The 15,463-nt window shown below is 39.5% G+C and overlaps 1 non-coding gene across 1 annotated transcript; it reads left to right on the top strand.

Annotated features, from left to right (window-relative positions):
* Positions 1 to 14,509: 14,509 nt before the first annotated feature.
* LOC131608398 (small nucleolar RNA R71) lies at positions 14,510 to 14,616 on the top strand. Its single transcript, XR_009285661.1, has one exon. It is a non-coding gene; the product is annotated as a small nucleolar RNA R71 (small nucleolar RNA).
* The last annotated feature ends 847 nt before the right edge of the window (positions 14,617 to 15,463 follow it).

The raw sequence follows: 15,463 nt of genomic DNA, 5'->3' as shown, positions 1-15,463 counted from the left end.
AGATTCTCTTCTCTATTTTCCTCTGCTTCTTCTTGAGAGTTGGACACAAAAGCTATGCTTTTGTTTTTCTTTTCAGAATTGTCACTGATCCCCATCTCAAAGGTTTGAAGAGATCCAATTAACTCTTCTACCTTCATTTTGCTGATGTCCTGTGCCTCTTCTATAGCTGTAACTTTCATATCAAATCTCTTAGGTAGGGATCTAAGGATTTTTCTTACCAGCTTTTCATCAGACATTTTCTCTCCCAAAGCTCCTGAGGTATTAGGAATATCAAGTATATTCATATGAAAATCCTGAATACTTTCATCATCTCTCATCCTTAGATTTTCAAACTTTGTAGTTAGCAGTTGAAGTCTTGACATCTTCACTTTGGAGGTGCCCTCATGAGTAGTCTTGAGGGTATCCCAGACATCTTTGGCTAGTTCACACTGGTGTACTAGTCTGAATATATTCCTGTCAATTCCATTGAATAAAGCATTTAAAGCTTTAGAGTTGCCAAGCGCCAATGCCTCCTCATCTTTGTCCCATTCTTCCTCTGGTTTCAGAGTTTTCTTGCCATCTTTATCAGTAATGACAGGATGTTCCCATCCTTTGTTCACAGCTCTCCATGCTTTACTATCCACGGATTTCAGAAAAGCCACCATGCGAGGTTTCTAATAATCATAATTGGAACCATCCAGAATGGGTGGTCTAATCACAAATCCACCACCTTCTTTGTCCATAGTACCAGAAAATACTGTCCCTAGATCTCACCCAATAAAAACAGGCAGGGTGCCTGCTCTGATGCCAATTGAAATTCTGGACTCAGACACGCGATGTCGTACAGGATGTCACGACATTACTATCTGAATGCTTTTAAACAAATGAACAGAAAGTAAACAGAATAACAACACGAGAAAGTTGTTAACCCAGTTCGGTGCAATCACACCTACATCTGGGGGCTACCAAGCCAGGGAGGAAGTCCACTATAAGTAATATTAATTCAAGGTAATACAGATCAAGATTACTCCTTTCACTTAATATCTACCCAATGCAACTTCAATCTAAAACTTCTTAGATCAGAGATCCTACTCACTCCCCCTCAATCACAGCAGTGATGAAACACGCTCTACTAAAAATAGAAGAAGACACACTTCAAGGACACAACTTGATCTTGCTTAAAAGCTTTGATCAAGTACAATAGTACTCTTGCTTAAAAACTTCAAGTACTTCTTACAAATCAAACCAAAACACCTAGACCAAGACAATCATCATGATGATTGTTTGGCTTACAAGAAAGCTAGAACGAAAAACTTAAAAAACAAAGAACTCTCAAAGCTTCTCAATACAAAACCCTAATCCTAGTCTGCATCTTCTTCGTAAAATATATAGTCTTCATAAAACGCAGCAGCTGGGCCTTGGATCCAAATTAGTTTTAACCTAATAAAACTAATTTCCATAAAACAAGGAACTAAGAATAATAACCATCAAAGACGTCCTTGAATCAGATCAGAATCCAACATTTCCAAATAAAGCGCATAGAATCTTATCATATCACATAACCATAAAAAGTAACAGAAAAGAACGTAACAGCTGCGAATGTCATGACATCGGCCTTGACATCAGGTAAAGGCCTGCATAAGAAAAACTTCACAACAGTAGAATGCATGTCATGACACCAGATTTGACACGATAGAAACACAATGAGTTTTACCAAAAATTACAGCCAATCAACAACATCTACAGGGCAAGTTCTCCAAACCTGCATTCAAATCTAAGAATGTTGTCTCTACCTCAAGGTCGTTAGAAATTCGGCATATTGATCTGTTCGGACCAGTCAAAACAGCATCTATCAGAGGGAAGAAATATGGATTAGTCATCGTAGATGATTATAGCCGCTGGACATGGGTAAAGTTCTTAAAACACAAGGATGAGTCTCATTCAGTGTTCTTTGAATTCTGCACTCAGATCCAATCTGAGAAGGAGTGCAAAATCATAAAGGTCAGAAGTGATCCTGGTGGCGAATTTGAGAACAGATTATTTGAGGAGTTCTTCAAAGAAAATGGTATTGCCCATGATTTCTCTTGCCCTAGAACTCCAAAGCAAAATGGAGTTGTAGAGCGAAAGAATAGGACTCTGCAAGAAATGGCCAGAACCATGATCAATGAGACCAATATGGCTAAGCACTTCTGGGCAGAAGCAATAAACACTACATGTTATATTCAAAATAGAATCTCTATAAGACCTATTCTAAATAAGACTCCTTATGAATTGTGGAAGAACAGAAAGCCCAACGTTTCATATTTTCATCCTTTTGGATGTGTGTGTTTTATTCTGAATACTAAAGATCATCTTGGTAAGTTTGATTCTAAGGCACAAAAATGTTTTCTTCTTGGATATTCTGAACGCTCTAAAGGCTACAGAGTATACAATACTGAAACATTGGTTGTAGAAGAATCAATCAATATCAGATTTGATGATAAGCTTGGATTTGAAAAGCCAAAGCAGTTTGCAAATTTTGCAGATATAGATATTGATATATCAGAAGCTGTAGAACCAAGAAGAAAAGCTCCAGAAGCTGAAAGTCTCAGAAGCAAGGAATCAGAAGATCAAGTTGCTGCATCTTTAGAGAATCTCAAAATTTCTGAAGAGCCAACAGTCAGAAGATCTTCTAGACTCACCTCAGCTCATTCAGAAGATGTGATCCTTGGAAAGAAAGATGATCCTATCAGAACTAGATCATTTCTAAAGAATAACAATCAGAAGCAGTGATCAGAATCAGAAGGTGAAAAGTTCCATTCAGAACAACACAACTGTCATCAAGTAGTTTCTGATGGTGAACACGTGTCTGTACGGTTAGTAAAAGCGTGAGGAATCTGATGGGACGCCGCCCTAGGTAACTGTGTTAAATCATTTCATTTACCACGATCTCTCACCTAACGTCACTCATCATTTAATGCAATTGATTTCTTTTGATTCTGTAACTGTTCATTCTCAAAATTTTATTGCATTCTTTTTCAAATCCGTCTCTATAAATACATTTCAAATCATAACGTTTATCTTTTTCGCTCCCATTCTCTCTTTCTTCTTGCATGCATTTTTGCAACCTTTTCAGTCTTTTCTCAAACCCTAAGCGAAAATCCAGAAATTGTTTTTCAAATCTCTGTACTGTTTCAATGGCCGCTTCATCATCTCACAATGTTGGCTCATCTGTCCCTCTCCATCTTCAAGAAGAAGATCAACAAATCACTCCGGTTATCGCCTGTTCTATACCCAAAAAGGATTTGGAAGTTATCTGTGAACTCATGGTAGACTTTGATAGTCTCGAAGAACACAACTTTCGTCTTAAGGAAGGTATCATTTTTCAAGGGTGGGCTTCATTGTTTGCTGAGTTCTGTGGACCAGTTTACCCAGATCTTGTAAAGGAATTTTGGGTGCATGCAATTGTTGCTCCTAAATCCATTCTGTCTTTCGTCCATGGGAAGTTTGTGGTCGTTACTGAGAACATCCTGAGAATGATGTTCGATCTAAGAAACCCTGAGGGTGCTCATGAAATTGATCAAAGGGCTGATTGGGATGATGTGTTGTCTACTCTTTACACAGACGTAAAAGAGACAAAGCGTGTCAAGGACATGAGGGATCTTTATAAAATCTGGATCAAGATTCTTCTGGGGTGTTTCTATCACAGGAAAGGAACACATGCTGCAGACTTCGTCAACAATGAGCAGAAATACATTCTGTATTGCATTGCTACTCAGAAGAAGGTTGATGTTATCTACATAATCTTCAATCACATGTGGAATGCTGTGAGGGATTCCAGGAATGCCTTCAGAGTAAAGTGTACTATCATTCCTTTTGGAAGGATCATTACAAACCTTCTGGTTCATTCCAAGATTATTGAGAACTTGGAAGCTGAAGGTACCATTAAAGACCCTGCTGTTATCACTGGAAGTTGCTTGAATGCTCTCACCTTGAGAAAGATGAGTGTCATTGATGCTATTATCAAAACCCCTCAACCTCTTCCTGGAGCAAGAAGCAGAAGAGATCCTATTCTTGCCGACTTTGAACCCTTCTTCAGAAGTGAGGTACCAGGAGTCAGAACTAGATATCTGAAGTCTCTCAAGGAAGATGAAGGAGTAAAAGATCAAGAAAAAGGTGCTCCTGCTAAAGAAGGTCTCAAGAAAACTTCTACTTCTAGGGCTGCTGCCTCGGAAGATGTTTCAGAAGCTGCTCCTGAAGCTGCTGAAAAGAAGGAAAGAAGGACCAAAAGAAAATTTGATCATCCTTCTGATAATCAGGTGAAGGTAGTTCAGAATATAGATGCTGCTACTACTGTTGAAAAAGCTGTTCCAGAAGAAATTTTTGCTGAAGTAGTTCAGGCTGTTTCAATTGAATTTGAAAAGAATAAGAAGGAGAACGCTGAGAAGAAGAAAAAGAAGAAGAGAAAGCCTTCTAATAACACTGAGAAAACTGTTAAAGCGGTTGAGAAGAAGAAGATAAGAAAAAGAAAATTAATAATTGATGCCTCAGATGAAGATGAGGATGTTCAAGAAGCTGTGAATCAGCAAGCAGAAGCTGTGAATCAGCAGGTAGAAATCCCTCAAGGACCAACAACTCAAGCAGTTGAAGGTCAGAAGGTTGCTGATAATGAGAAGGAAGCTCTGGATTCTGCCAGAAGAAGAGAAATTTCTCGTGGAAAGGCAAAGATTGTGGAAGAGCAAAAGAGTAAGAAGCAGAAGAAGCTTGAAGCGGTGTTTGAAGCCGTTCAGAAGGTATCTAAAGGTATACATCTCTCTGAACCTGATTCTGTTCCTGCTTTACGTTCAGAAGTTGCACCAATAGTTGTTGCTCTAGCCCCTGAACCAGTAAATCAACCAGATAAAGCCCCATCAGAATCACCCATAAAAATTCATGTTCTTACACGTCCTTCCTCTCCTGTAACCAAAACTCTTACTCCTCCTCACTCACCCATTCCAGATGTTCCTATTCCTTCTTCTTCACCCGCAACCAACCTTACTTCTGACCAGGCCCTTGAAAACCCTGTTCTTGATATACCACCCCTACAAACTCTCTTTCCACCTCACACAAATATATTCACTTCTCAACCACCTCCTCATGCAAACTATGAACCCATTCCTTCCACCTATCAAAATAACCCTTGTGTTTCTGATCTTCCAGATTCTGCATCACATGAGCAATTGCTCCGTGATTGCAATTACACTCCCAAGCCTCGTCCTGAAGCTGAAATGGTAGTGTTAGATTCTGAGAATGAAGCAGAATCTTCTTATCGGTTGGATAGAAAACCTCAACCCTATTCTGTCCCTAACCCTGATTCTCAAATAACCAAAATAAAATCTCGCCGAGAATACCCTATTGGTGTAATTTTTGAATTGGTAAAGAGGAATCTCAGAAGAATTTTTGATACGCTCAGAATAGTTGAAAGTTCTGGCCTGAATGATGTCGCTATGCGAAAGTTCAGGAGAATCTTCCGAAGAAAAGCAGATGCTTGTTTTGAAGAACTTCAGGAAATTTGTGTAGAAACTGCTCCACGCCCTTGTGGAATTCTGAGAAGTTATGAAGACTTCTGGTTCGCTCGTCTTAGAGAGAGATATATCTTTGAAGAGAAGAGGTTTGTGGATGAACTTGAGGAAGCAAGAATTGCTGCAGCAATGGAAGCTAACCCCTGCAGAGAGATTGTGGTGTGGAGACCTCAGTATCCATTTCTGATTGGAGACTTCAGGTCACTCTTTGACTTTCTGAGGGAAAATCCTTCTAAGGAAGACCCAAGCTTGGTCATTCTAGAAGTTGTTGACCCTCCAGAAGTTGAAGGTCCTTCTGCTCCACAGAATCTAGCTGCCATTCTTCAGGCTCTTGAGAATGGAGATTTTGAGGTGCTTGCTGCAGAGTATGGAGATGCTTCTATGGAAGAAGCAGATGCTGAAGATCATGCTGCTAAAACTATTCCTGTTGAGGAAGATCATGATGTTGATCTGACTATGGAAGCTGCGGATCAGAATGCCATCCCTCTAGATAGAAGTCGTGAAGCTTCTTCTGATGAACCTTCTCGTCTCACAAGGACTCTGGAAGTCATTCATAAGAACAGGGATGAGCAAAGAACGATCAATGCTGAGTTTCGCGCTTTCATGGAGAGGCAGACTGAGAGCAACAATGGGATTCATGACACGCTGGCCAAGATCATGTCCAAGCTAGGGTCATCTTAGTCATTGAGTCTTAGATTGTTTTCTTTGTTTGCTGCATCTGTTTTCTATGCATCTTCCTTGCCCTCTTGTACTTCTAAAAATTTCTTCACGCTTAATGAAAATTATCCTTTTCTTCTCTCATATTGTTTGTCTTGTTTTCTTTCATCTGAATCTTTTATATTTTTGATGTTATGACAAAAAGGGGGAGAAAAATGTGATAAATGATCTGATTTATTTTATCAGTTGCTGGGAGAAAGGCTCCACATTTCTAACAGAACTTGCAAAGTTCTATGTCTTTGAATGTTTTGCAGGAATTGAAGATCCTCTTTAAAGCTCAACATGAGAAGCAAAGACATGGGGAAAAGCAATTCTATATAGAAACAAGCTCATGGAAATTGAAGCAAGCTGAGTGCTATTCAAGAATCAAAAGCAAGAAGGAAGAATGTTTTGATATTCTAATGATAGAATATGCTGTCATTCTTATTCCTTAAATGTTCTGATGCATGTTTTTAGTTATAAAAATATGCTCTGTAACATTACTGTTGTTTGTTTTGTTACATATTATATGTTCTGATACATATTTTATGTTCTGATTCATTCATGCTGACTTTTGTCGTTTAGTTTGTTCTGTAACATTTCAGGATGTAGAGATGCTCTGATGAAGCTCTGGTACATTCAACAATGTTCTGATACAATCTAGCATGCAATGATTCTAGAAGAAATTCAAGTTCTGAAGCTGTCCTATGGAAGCAAGAATTAGAAGCTGTGAATATTCTGAAGATCTAAGCATATGTGAAAGTCTCAACTGAAATACACAGGGAAGTCTTTTATTTATAAAATTCTTCTAGTATTTATTTCAGAGGGAGATTATTTATCTCAGGGGGAGATTGTTAATCTTAGGGGGAGACATATTCACACACAACATCTATATGCTTATGCTATAGCTGTGTAATTGTCTTTAGCCGTCTGATTTTCTGATCGCAAATTCATATCATTTATGTATGTTTTTGTCATCATCAAAAAGGGGGAGATTGTTAGAACAAGATTTGTTCTGATCAATATTCTTAGTTTTAATGATAACAAGCATATGAATTTTGTATGAGATAATGTGGTACTCTAATACTATGCAATTTCCATTTCAGGAATTATATAAAGAGTATGCACAAAATCAGTGCAAGAAGCACTGACTCAAAAGGTTCAGCATGCAACATCAGAACATGGTCTGGCAAGACATCAGAAGATGGTCAAGCAGAATCAGAACATGGGTCTATGGAAGCATCAGAAGAACTTGAGATCAGAAGTAGAAGCACTGAAGTTCTCATGGTATCACGCTCAGAAGCACTTCAAGGTCAGAAGACAAGAATATGCTCTGCACCAAGCTGTTTGACTCTAATGACATTCAAACGTTGTTTACACAAACATCAGATCATAAGCAAGTACTAGACTGGCAGGCTACGCTGACTGACAAAAGGAACGTTAGAAGCTATTAACGGCAACGCCAGTAGACACAGCGGAAATAAGGCTCAAGGTAGCTGACAAAAGAGTGAAACATTAAATGCAATGTTGTACGGATTACGCAAACCATTAAATGCTCCCAATGGTCATCTTCTCAAGCGCCTATAAATATGAAGTTCGGATGAGAAGCTATGTTACGAATCTTGAAACAACTTGCAGAAACGATGTTCAATTCAAAAGCTCTCAAACTTCATCATCAAACTCACTACATTGCTGTTGTAATATCTTAGTGAGATTTAAGCTTAAACTTAAGAGAAAATCACAGTTGTGATAATAGCTTTATAAGAAGCATTGTAACTCTTAAAAGAATTTGTTTACATTAATTGGTAAGAACTAGAGTGATCAGGTTGTTGATCAGTATACTCTAGAAAGTCTTAGAAGGTGTCTAAGCAGTTTGTTCCTAGAGTGATCAAGTTGTGATCAGTATACTCTAGAAGACTTAGAGTGTTTCTAAGTGGAAAACCATTGTAATCTTGTGTGATTAGTGGATTAAATCCTCAGGTGAGGTAAATCACTCCAAGGGGGTGGACTAGAGTAGTTTAGTTAACAACGAACCAGGATAAAAAACTTTGTGCAAATAGTTTTTATCTTACAAGTTTTAAAGCTACACTTATTCAACCCCCCCCCCCCTTTCTAAGTGTTTTTCTATCCTTCATACTCAAGAGTAGAATATGATGTCTCACCCCAACCCTCCACAGAATAGTTCCAGTTAGCAGGGTTGGAGACACATGTCATTTTAGGGTCTGGCAAGGTAAAGGTGTAAACCGTCTGATCGTCGATGAGTAACCTATACCGATATGGATGGAATGAGGCCCTCCTCATGAGTCCACGATCCATACAGAAATCTAGATCCAGGAAGGTATACCCACAATATGGAGTCAGCTGAAATAACATCTTGTACAAGCCCATAGCAGAGGCTATCTACGTCACATTCCCTCCGGAATATATGAATCCTGTAGTAGATCTGGCAGTCTGGTCTAAGCTCTTAATCAGAAAACCTCCACTAGCGATGGGTCTGGACTGGCTGGTACAATATAGGAATAGGACCTCCTCAATAGTGACTAGGTGGTCACCATAGCTCCACCCAAAGAATGTGTGACAAAATATCATCTCAAAGTACCGGAAAGATGGATTATGGATCTTTCTTGATAGCTGGGTAGAAGGGTCAAGGCTAGCTCCATCATTAATGTCCTACCAGAATTTGTCAATATCTTTGCTGAAAAAGTAATTCAATGGAATCTTAGTGATGGCGGTCGGTCCAGTTTGGAAACCAAGTAAATCCCCAAACTCTTTAATGTTCAGGGTGTACTCAGTGCCAAACAATCCGAAGTTAATCCGCCCTCGGTCATCTCCTTCGCCCACCCATGGGTTATAATATAAGGAGCTAAGGAACTCTAGAGTAAGGTTCCTGTAGGTCTTGTGGACATCATCAGCATAATCATTCCAGCCAAGTTGGTTGCACAGATACGTGATACTCGGCTCAATCCCGAGTGCTCCCATGCAGCTCTGATCGGGGTACCTAGTGGGTACCATAGGTCTAGCAGATAAAGCAACAAATCGGGCTTTATGTGTTTCATCCCTGAAAATCACAACCATACCATCGAAGTAATTCATCCTAAAAATAAAAAACACGAGAAATTAGTCTAGATAAAATATATATATGTATTAAAACAAAATAAAAGTAAAAATAAACCATGGGTTGCCTCCCTTGCAGCTCTTGTTTAACGTCATTAGCTTGACGATTAGATCTTACTTCATGTAGGTATTGGTGGGTCTATCAGATTATGACTAGAGTAACCAATGGGCATATCGCCCCCTTTGTATAACTTCAATCTTTTTCCATTTACCATAAACGGAGCGCATGAATCATTTTTAATTGGGTTAATGAACTTTTTGGTCCCTCTAAATATTGCAGATTTCGTTATTAGTCCCTCCAAAATTTTCCTTTAAGAAATCGTCCCTTCAAAATTTTTCGTCTAAATTATTGGTCCCTAACGTCAAATTTGCTAGAGATTAGCTACGACTTTAGCCACCGATTAGCTACGAAATTTGACGTTAGGGACCAATAGTTCAGAAGAAAAATTTTGAAGGGACGATTTGTTGAAGAAAATTTTTGGAGGGACTAAAAACGAAATTTGAAATATTTAAAGGGACGAAAAAGTTCATTAACCCTTTTTAATTTCCACTACTCCTGACCTTAGAACTTTTGATACTTCAAATGGACCTGTCCATCGCGAGAGAAGATTACCAGAGAAAAGTCATAATCTTGAGTTGAACAGGAGAACGATATCACCAATGTTGAAATCTTTCTTTATGATCTTCTTATCATGCCATATCTTGGTTTTTTTCTTATATGTGATGGCATTGTCATATGCATTCAAGCGAAGCTCTTCCAACTTATGAATGTCCACGATCCATTTCTCTCCGGCCTTTAGGTAATCTAAATTCAAGTCCTTAATTGCCCAATAGGCTTTGTGTTCCAGTTCGAAAGGTAAATGACAAGACTTTCCGTAGACCAATTGATAAGGGGTTGTTCTAATAGGGGTTTTATAGGATGTTCGATAAGCCCACAGAGCATCTCTAAGTTTTGCTGACCAGTCTTTTCTAGACAACGATAAAGTTTTCTCTAAGATCTGCTTAATTTCCTTATTCGATACTTCCACTTGGCCACTGGTTTGCGGGTGATATGGTGTTGCTACTCTATGTTTTACTCCGTACTTACTTAGAAGCTTGTCAAATATCTTAGATATAAAGTGTGATCCTCCATCATTTATGACTAATCTCGGGGTTCCAAACCTAGGGAAAATGATATTCTTGAACAGCTTGATAACTACCTTGGTATCATTTGTGGGTGGTGCAACAACTTCGATCCATTTCGAGACACAGTCAACGGCTACTAGGATATACTTGTTACCCATTGAGGAAGGAAAAGGCCCCATGAAATCAATACCCCAAACATCGAATAATTCTACCTCTTGAATGTTACTCAAGGGGATTTCGTCACGTCTTGAGATGTTCCCAGTGCGTTGGCATCAGTCACATTTTAAAATGTAAGCGTGGACATCACACCATATGGTATGCCAATAAAAACCTGCTTGGAAAATCTTAGCGCATGTCTTAGACGTGCTTGCATGTCCGCCATAAGGTGCAACATGGCAGTGTTCAATGACGTTGCCTACTTCTTCTTCTGGCACACGTCGTCTAAATATGTTGTCTATCCCTTTTTTAAATAGGAGGGATTCATCCCAAAAGAAATGTTTAACATCACTGAAAAACTTCTTCTTCTGTTGGTAACTTAAGTCAGGGGGTATGATATCAGCGGCTAGAGAGTTTACAATATCTACGTACCATGGTGCGCTATTCAAGGTTGATATTTCCCATAGGTTTCCTCTTCAGAGGTATGTAGGGTGTCCTTCTCAACTGTGTTCATCCCAGCTACTAGTCTTTCATAAGTAGAGTGATCGTCTATAGGTATTAGTTCAGGTTTAAGATGTTATAACCTAGAAAGGTGGTCAGCAACTAAGTTCTATGTTCCCTTTTTATCTTTGATATCAAGATCAAATTATTGGAGTAAGAGAACCCATATGAGCAATCTAGGCTTAGCATCTTTCTTACTAAACAAGTATCGGATCCCTGCGTGATCAGTGTATACTATTATCTTGGCTCCTACCAAATAAGATCGAAATTTATCGATAGCAAACACTACAACTAGCAATTCCTTTTCTGTGGTTGTATAATTAAGCTGGGAAGCGTCTAGGGTTCTACTAGCATAGTAAATGACATGTATTTTCTTATCTTTTCTCTGCCCTAGTACGGCTCCTACAGCGAAATCACTGGCGTCACACATGATTTCAAAGGGTTGCGTCCAATCGGGGAGTTGTATGATAGGCGCTGAAATCTGTGCTTGCTTAAAAACTTCAAAGGCTTCAAGGTATTTTTGGTCAAATTCAAACTCGACATCTTTCATCAATAAGTTTGTTAAAGGTTTCGTTATTCCAGAAAAATTCTTGATGAAGCGTCGGTAGAACCCAGCATGTCCTAGAAAACTCCTCACTTCCCTAACGGTCTTAGGTGGGTTTAGGTTTTCTATAACTTTTATCTTGGCCTTGTCAACTTCTATGCCTCTCTCAGAGATGATGTGTCCCAAGACTATCCCTTCGTTCACCATGAAATGACATTTCTCCCAGTTCAACACAAGGTTCACTTCCACAAATCTTTCCAAGATTTTCTCTAAATTTGAAAGGAAGTTTTTAAAATCAAATCCATACACCGAAAAATCGTCGATAAATACCTCCATAATTCCATCGAGGTAGTCTACGAAAATCGACATCATACAGCCTTGGAAAGTGGCAGGTGCATTACAGAGCCCAAAGGGCATTTGTCTGTAAGCGAATGTTCCATAAAGGCAAGTAAATGTGGTTTTCTCTTGGTCCTCTGGGTGAATAGGGATTTGGAAAGAGCCAGAATATCCATCAAGATAGAAGAAATACGAGTGTCTAGCTAGACGCTCAAGAATCTGATCTATAAATGGAAGAGGGAAATGGTCTTTCCTAGTCGCCTTGTTCAACTTTCTGTAATCTATATACATGCGCCATCCTCCTTCTGTTTGTTTTGCTACACGCTCACCTTTCTCATTTTCCGCGACGGTGATACCTCCTTTCTTTGGTACCACATGGACGGGGCTTACCCACTCACTATCCGAAATCTGGTATATAATGCCAGCTTCTAATAACTTAAGGACTTATTTCTTTACTACATCGCTCATGATAGGGTTTATTCTTCTCTGATGTTCTCTTGAGGGTTTCAAATTTTCCTCTAGCATAATCTGATGCATGCATACGGACGAGCTTATTCCTTTTAAATCAGAGACTTTGTATCCTAAAGCTGAGGGATACTTCTGCAAGGTATCTAAGAGTTGGTTTCTTTTGATTTTGTTTAGAGTGGCACTTACTATGACAGGTCGATTCATCTCCTCATCCGGTGGTTCCTTAAGTTCTATGGTAGGTTTCTTGGTGCACGACATAGGGTCAGGCGTAAGAGCTAAGCATTCAAAAAGGTTTTCGTCAATGTAAGGTTCAATACTCTTAAATTTGTCATCCTCTAAAATGGGGGTAGGAGATAATCTGATTAAGGATTCGTTATGTTCGAGCTCATTTACACACTCATCAATGACATCGATGGCATAACACGTATCTCCTGTCACTGGTGCCATTAGAAATTTCGATAGAATGAACTCGATCTTTTCATCTCCTACCTCAAAAGTCAGCTTCCCTTTTTTAACATCTATTATAGCTCCGACGATCGATAGGAATGGTCTGCCTAGGAGGATTGGGATGTCACCATCTTCTTTGATATCCATAACTACGAAATCGGTCAGAATGTATAACTGACCAATTTTGACAGGTATGTCTTCTAAAATACCCATGGGGTATTTGACAGATCTATCAACTAGTTGTAATGACATCTTAGTAGGTTGAAGTTCTCCTAATTTTAACCTCTTACGGACGGCCAAAGGCATCAGACTTACGCTTGCTCCTAGGTCTAAAAATGCTTTGTCCATCATATGATTTCCTAGGACGCAAGGGATAGAAAAACTTCCAGGGTCTTTGTCTTTCTTGGAAAGTTTATTCTCAGATATGGAATGACATTCTAAAGGTTTGGGATCATCGAGTCGCCATTTGTTTGACAAAATATCCTTCAAGAACTTGGCATATGAAGGTATCTGGGGTATTGCTTCGGTAAAGGGGATTTCTACGTGGAGTTTCTCTATTACCTTAATGAACTTTTGGAATTGGTTTTCTGTTTTGGTGTTTTTCAACCTTTGTGGGAACGGAATAGGTGGCTTGTAAGGTTGTGGTGTGCGGTTCTCTACCTCTGGTTTTGATTGCTTTTTGGGTTTCTCTGATTCCTCTACCTGGTCCTTTGGTTCAGCATCTTCCTTTGGTTTTTCTGATGTGCTTAGGTTAGGATTTCTAGGTCCTTCATAAGCGGTTCCACTTCTCAAGGTGATAGAATTTGCTTGGCCTTTGGGATTGGGTTGAGTTTGTCCAGGGAATTGTCCTCCAGGTACAACTTGCGCATAGGTGGTTTGTGCTACTTGTGAAATCTGGGTCTCAAGCATTTTGGTGTGAGTCATCATCTGGTCAAACTTGGTTGCCAGTTGAGTAACTAACTTGTATGTGTGAATGTGTTGATTCATAAACTCCTTATTTTGCTGAGTTTGATTCTGAATAGAGGTGTCTATGGTTTCTTCAAGGTTTTGTCTTGGTGGCACAACTTGCATAGGTTGGTTTTGTTTTTGTGTTTGGAATCCTTGGGGTCTCGAAGATCCGGAATTTTGGATGGGGTTATTATTTTGATAAGAGAAATTTGGGTGGTTTCTCCATTCAGGATTGTAGGTATTCGAGAAAGGGTTCCCTTGGGTATAGTTAAGTTGGTCTGAGCTAGAGTCGTTCAAAAGGTTACAGTCAATGGTTTGATGTCCTTGAGTTCCACAGAGTTCGCACTCCGATTGGATTGCTTCCAGTGTGGTAGGGTTTTGAGACATGTTCTCAACTTTCAAGGCCAGGGCGTCCATCTTAGCATTCATCATGTCCATGCAACTTATCTCATGCTTTCCTCTATAGCTCTCCTTTTTCTCTACCGTTGCTCGTTCTATTCCCCACTGGGTGTGGTTATTAGCCATGTCCTCTATCAGGGCACAAGTGTCAGGGTAAGGTTTGTTCATCAACACTCTGCCAGCGGCAGCGTCAATGGACATCTTTGTATTGTAATGAAGTCCATTATAGAAGGTGTGTATGATTATCCATTTCTCCAGGCCATGGTGCGGACAGGCTCTTAAAATTTCTTTATATCTTTCCCAGACATCAAAAAGTGATTCGCCTTGGTTTTGAGTGAAACTAGTGATTAAGTTCCTAAGGACAGCGGTCTTACTTGGTGGGAAATATCTGGCAAGAAAAGCTCTCCTAAGGTCTTCCCAAGTCGTTATTGAGTTGGCTGGAAGGGCATCTAACCAGTCATGGGCTTTACCTCTAAGGGAAAAAGGAAACAATCTTAAGCGGATGGCTTCGGGTGTGGCTCCATTTGCCTTAAGGGTATCAGCTAACTTGATAAACACTTTTAGATGCTAATTCGGGTTCCCTGTAGCGAGACCAGCGAATTGGTTTTGTTGTACTAGTTGTAGTAAAAAGGGCTTAAGTTCGAAATTGTTGGTGGTTATAGCGGGGTTTACTATACTAGAACTAGGCTCCTCATGAGATGGTTGAGCAAACTCTTTAAGCGGTCTTTGGTTACGGTCTTCGGCCATAGGTTTCCTTAACTTCAGGATAAATAGATGTGTTTGAGCGTAACGTTCGGGTTCCACTAAAGGGTTTAATAGGTTACCGGTGCTACGAATTTTACGCACCTACCGGCTAGAATAGCCTTAGTCTAAATGGGATAACAACAGGGTACGAAATTTGACGAAGTTGGTCCCTGGCAACGGCGCCAAAAACTTGATGGGTTGTTTACGTATAGCCTAAATATAGAACTGCAAGTGCACAGCCTATCGAAGTAATATATAAGATTATCGAACCACAGAGACCAATTGTCAATCTATCAACTCTATTGTTAAGGTGCTTATTTAAGGTGAACAAGAATATTGTTGTGAGTGCAGTGCAACAAGGTAAGTGAGCGAAGTGAATAACAGATTAAGCGACAAGTTAGAATGTAAATCATGAAATCAGACTATGATCCAGACATGCATAAATGAAACGACTCATGCGGCAGTA

The sequence above is a fragment of the Vicia villosa genome, linkage group LG5 (assembly GCF_029867415.1).
Source record: "Vicia villosa cultivar HV-30 ecotype Madison, WI linkage group LG5, Vvil1.0, whole genome shotgun sequence".
Lineage (NCBI taxonomy): Eukaryota > Viridiplantae > Streptophyta > Magnoliopsida > Fabales > Fabaceae > Vicia > Vicia villosa.
This window is presented reverse-complemented; position numbering and strand designations above follow the sequence as displayed.